This window comes from Schistocerca serialis, unplaced genomic scaffold (genome assembly GCF_023864345.2).
Source record: "Schistocerca serialis cubense isolate TAMUIC-IGC-003099 unplaced genomic scaffold, iqSchSeri2.2 HiC_scaffold_1242, whole genome shotgun sequence".
Taxonomy (NCBI): Eukaryota; Metazoa; Arthropoda; class Insecta; order Orthoptera; family Acrididae; genus Schistocerca; species Schistocerca serialis.
In genome coordinates, this window is record NW_026047450.1 from 405,001 (window position 1) to 410,000 (window position 5,000).

Genomic DNA, 5,000 nt, shown 5'->3' on the forward strand with positions numbered 1-5,000 from the left:
CCAACCGCCAAACTCGCAACGCCAGCGGATGAACGGCGGAAGTTTCCCGCACTCGTAATGTGCAATCCACACCTATAACTTGCGTTTCATGAAGAGTTATGTCCAATATGCGACATTCCCGCTGTCCCTATACATGAGCTGCGAGCTGTACCACGTACAAGCTACAGACGCGATCGCATTGCTCACTGTACTGATTCCCATGCCGAGCGATCAGCTAGGACGCGCCCCATCCATGTCGGTACCCGTGGGCGTCGCACTCGCAGTCACAAAAAACGCTGGGCAAATATATTTCTCGGAAGAGTAACGACAGTCCGAGCCTCCTGCGTGGGAAGAGTCTTTCTAGGCCCTGACCCACGGGAAGGGTGTAGCTTCCCCCATCCCGGACATTTGACGTCGTCACACTACCGGTATTGACTAATAGACTGATTGCTGATAATCATTAGCCATACACTGGGGGAAACGGCCGACAGGGCCGGCAACATAGTGGAGCCGCAGTGTCACTAATGTACAGAGATAGAACAGTTTCGACTGGAACCAGAGTAACCGTAGACACGGCACTGATTAGTAATAGATGCAGAGCCATCAGAATACAGATAATATATACAACCGTCCCTATACATGCTGAAAGACTCTGCACATAATGAGAACCACACGTCAGCCAGACACTCTTATCACACACTACTCTCTTATCACACACTACTCTCTGCCTGTAACAGGCACACACACACACAATATCTAACCACCAGCATGGAAGAACATCCAGTGCATCCTCTCCGCCACATTACACAATCCACACTATCATAACCAGACCGGGAGGTCCACCCAGAAAACAGAATATCCCACCCTTCCGACATCCGCCATTGCTCAGCTAAGCCACGAACACCCACACATGTCCTACACAGGGGTGCACCCAACATCACAATACTGCCTCCTGTCACAGTACACAAACAATGGCAGGAATGAAAGACACAGATCTGCCACAACCTTGGAATCGGAACGCCGCCTGTCATGAGCCACAAGTGCATCCTGACGTGACAAATCGGATGATCCCGCAGGCATGCACTTACGATAATCACTATCAACGAACCTGCCGCCCCCCCCCCCCCCAAATACACCTTTCCCTACAACAATGTGTACCTTAACCTAAGCTATATTGTACCTTAATTTAAGCTATATCGTACCTTAACCTAACCGACATTGCGCCTTAACCTAACCTACGTTGTACCTTAACCTAACCTACGTTGTACCTTAACCTAACCTACGTTGTACCTTAACCTAACCTACGTTGTACCTTAACCTAAACTACGTTGTACCTTAACCTAACCTACGTTGTACCTTAACCTAACCTACGTTGTACCTTAACCTAACCTACGTTGTACCTTAACCTAACCTACGTTGTACCTTAACCTAACCTACGTTGTACCTTAACCTAACCTACGTTGTACCTTAACCTAACCTACGTTGTACCTTAACCTAACCTACGTTGTACCTTAACCTAACCTACGTTGTACCTTAACCTAACCTACGTTGTACCTTAACCTAACCTACGTTGTACCTTAACCTAACCTACGTTGTGCCTTAACCTAACCCATGTTGTGCCTTAACCTAACCCATGTTGTGCCTTAACCTAACCCATGTTATGCCTTAACCTAACCCATGTTGTGCCTTAACCTAACCCATGTTGTGCCTTAACCTAACCCATGTTGTGCCTTAACCTAACCCATGTTGTGCCTTAACCTAACCCATGTTGTGCCTTAACCTAACCCATGTTGTGCCTTAACCTAACCCATGTTGTGCCTTAACCTAACCCATGTTGTGCCTTAACCTAACCCATGTTGTGCCTTAACCTAACCCATGTTGTGCCTTAACCTAACCCATGTTGTGCCTTAACCTAACCCATGTTGTGCCTTAACGTAACCCATATTGTGCCTTAACCTAACCCATATTGTACCTTAACCTAACCCATATTGTACCTTAACCTAACCCATATTGTACCTTAACCTAACCCATGTTGTACCTTAACGTAACCCATGTTGTGCCTTAACGTAACCCAATTTGTGCCTTAACGTAACCCATGTTGTGCCTTAACGTAACCCAATTTGTGCCTTAACGTAACCCAATTTGTGCCTTAACGTAACCCAATTTGTGCCTTAACGTAACCCAATTTGTGCCTTAACGTAACCCAATTTGTGCCTTAACGTAACCCAATTTGTGCCTTAACGTAACCCAATTTGTGCCTTAACGTAACCCAATTTGTGCCTTAACGTAACCCAATTTGTGCCTTAACGTAACCCAATTTGTGCCTTAACGTAACCCATGTTGTGCCTTAACGTAACCCATGTTGTGCCTTAACGTAACCCATGTTGTGCCTTAACGTAACCCATGTTGTGCCTTAACGTAACCCATGTTGTGCCTTAACGTAACCTAATTTGTGCCTTAACGTAACCTAATTTGTGCCTTAACGTAACCTAATTTGTGCCTTAACGTAACCTAATTTGTGCCTTAACGTAACCTAATTTGTGCCTTAACGTAACCTAATTTGTGCCTTAACGTAACCCATGTTGTGCCTTAACGTAACCCATGTTGTGCCTTAACGTAACCCATGTTGTGCCTTAACATAACCTAATTTGCGCTTTAACGTAACCCATGTTGTGCCTTAACCTAACCTATATTGCGCCTCAACCTAACCTATATTGCGCCTCAACATAACCTATATTGCGCCTTAACCTGACGCACGTTGTCGCTGAACCTGCTCTGTAATTGTTATGCAACTCGTTAAATTAGTGTAGTGTTGCCTAACCGCAACCCTCGCAATATAGTTCGCTATTCGCACTGCCCGGTCCCCTGTGTATCGCGTCATGTTAAACACCTTGCAGGTGTTGCTGACTTTCCACATGCTCCTGCTATACACTCTAATGTGGATAGCAGCAGGACGTACATGCCCCCCCCCCTTCCCCCCTGCCTTCGCAAGCTGGTCGTTGAGAAGTTTGCATGTTCAATGCCCTTCGCATGCCGACGTACTCAGCCTACGTTGTGGTACGGCCTGTCACCTGTCCGCCGATGTACGCAAAACCCACAAACTGTACTGCACATTGGTCCGTATGTACTGAATGATACATCGTGGCACATGTGTGACCGTACGACGACTGCGCCTAGCAACGGCAGACCATACAGTCCAAATATTGTGCACGCAGCTACGTGTCGTCTCCCTATAAGAGCTGGATTGCAGTGTGGTACGCCATTCAGACGTGTGGGAGGAACGGACGCCCTGGATGGCGATCAGCATGAGCAGTCTGTTGATGTGGTGGAGCGTGTATTCGGACGTAGTCGTCTCTTCTCACACACCGTGATAGCATGTTGCACCGCGTTCCACATCTGCGACATCCTGCAGAGGCCGGCTGACAGTCGTTCGCGCAATGGACACCGCATACGTACGGGGGCTACCTTCCACGTGTTCTCGAGGCGTGCACATGTTGTTGCGTCTATGTGGGCAGACGTAGTGTGTTGTGACACCTGACACAGGCATGCAATACTCGTTGCAAATGGCGATGGACGTCTACGTTTGCTGGTGACGTTACGCAAATGAACAACAGGTAACCCGTTGTGGTGCGGTTGTTCTCGCTAGAGGTGAATCAGTGTTGGCGACGATCGGTCGAGCTATTAACCGGTTGTTTCAGGGATACCCACCATGCCCACGAACGTGAAAGGGGACCCACCATGCCCACGAACGTGAAAGGGGATCTGGGTGTGAGGCGATACGCGGCGGTGGCTGGGTGGGACCGTCCCCGGCCGGTGAGGGGGGGCCGCCCGGCGTGCTGGCAGCGCGGTGCGTGGGCGCACGCGCTACAGCCGGCTGGTGGGGGCGGCCAGTGGCAGGCGCGCCGGCCGACGGACGCGGCAGGCGGCGCAGCTGCGCGCCGGCGCCCCCTGCTCGCGGCGCCTTGCGGCCAAAGTAGGTCCTCGCGGGCCCGGTGCGAAGCGCGGTGGCCATCTGCAGTGTGCTGGTCCGATTGAGGACTGTGTGCGCTGAGGATGCGCCGCCGCTCGGCGCTCGGCGCCGCGACGCCGTCTGCTGCTCGGTCGCCCCAGCGGTTCTCGCAGGTGGTTTGTATCGCAGCTGTGCGGACGTGTTGGCGCGTGCGCTGTGCTGGGAGAGTTCGCTTCGGCACCCAAGTGGGGCTTTTGTCCTTCTGTGGCGCTGGCGTTGGAGCTGCCGGTCACCGTAGGTGGCGCGTGTTGTCTCCCGCCGGCAATGCCACGACAGCACGCTCCCGGGCCTCTGTCGGCAGCGGCAAGCTCAGTTGGGAGCACGGGTGGTCGCACCTAAAGCGTCTACTCGCCTAACTCCGGGCGATTGCGCCTCTCTCGAACCCGACCAAGTACTTAGGACGGCGCTGCGCGCCGCCGGGACCTGAGAGGGTTTCGAGGTGTGTTGTGCAGGGGAGCTCAGCCTCCTCCTGTTTGCAGAATAATTGAGCGGACGCTTGCGTGTTCGCGCGGGCCCCCGGGACACACTCCCGGGCGGCCGGCTGCTCAGCTCTAGTTGACGCAGCTCCCTGGTTGATCCTGCCAGTAGTCATATGCTTGTCTCAAAGATTAAGCCATGCATGTCTCAGTACAAGCCGCATTAAGGTGAAACCGCGAATGGCTCATTAAATCAGTTATGGTTCCTTAGATCGTACCCACGTTACTTGGATAACTGTGGTAATTCTAGAGCTAATACATGCAAACAGAGTCCCGACCAGAGATGGAAGGGACGCTTTTATTAGATCAAAACCAATCGGTCGGCTCGTCCGGTCCGTTTGCCTTGGTGACTCTGAATAACTTTGGGCTGATCGCACGGTCCTCGTACCGGCGACGCATCTTTCAAATGTCTGCCTTATCAACTGTCGATGGTAGGTTCTGCGCCTACCATGGTTGTAACGGGTAACGGGGAATCAGGGTTCGATTCCGGAGAGGGAGCCTGAGAAACGGCTACCACATCCAAGGAAGGCAGCAGG

General features: G+C 51.7%; 1 non-coding gene across 1 annotated transcript in view; it reads left to right on the forward strand.

The window, feature by feature from the left end:
• The first annotated feature begins 4,553 nt into the window (after nucleotides 1–4,553).
• LOC126436611 (small subunit ribosomal RNA) overlaps nucleotides 4,554–5,000 on the forward strand; it is a 1,909-nt gene continuing 1,462 nt past the window's right edge. Inside the window, exon 1 of the ribosomal RNA XR_007580800.1 lies at nucleotides 4,554–5,000. This exon is cut by the window's right edge and continues 1,462 nt beyond it. This is a non-coding gene — a ribosomal RNA (small subunit ribosomal RNA).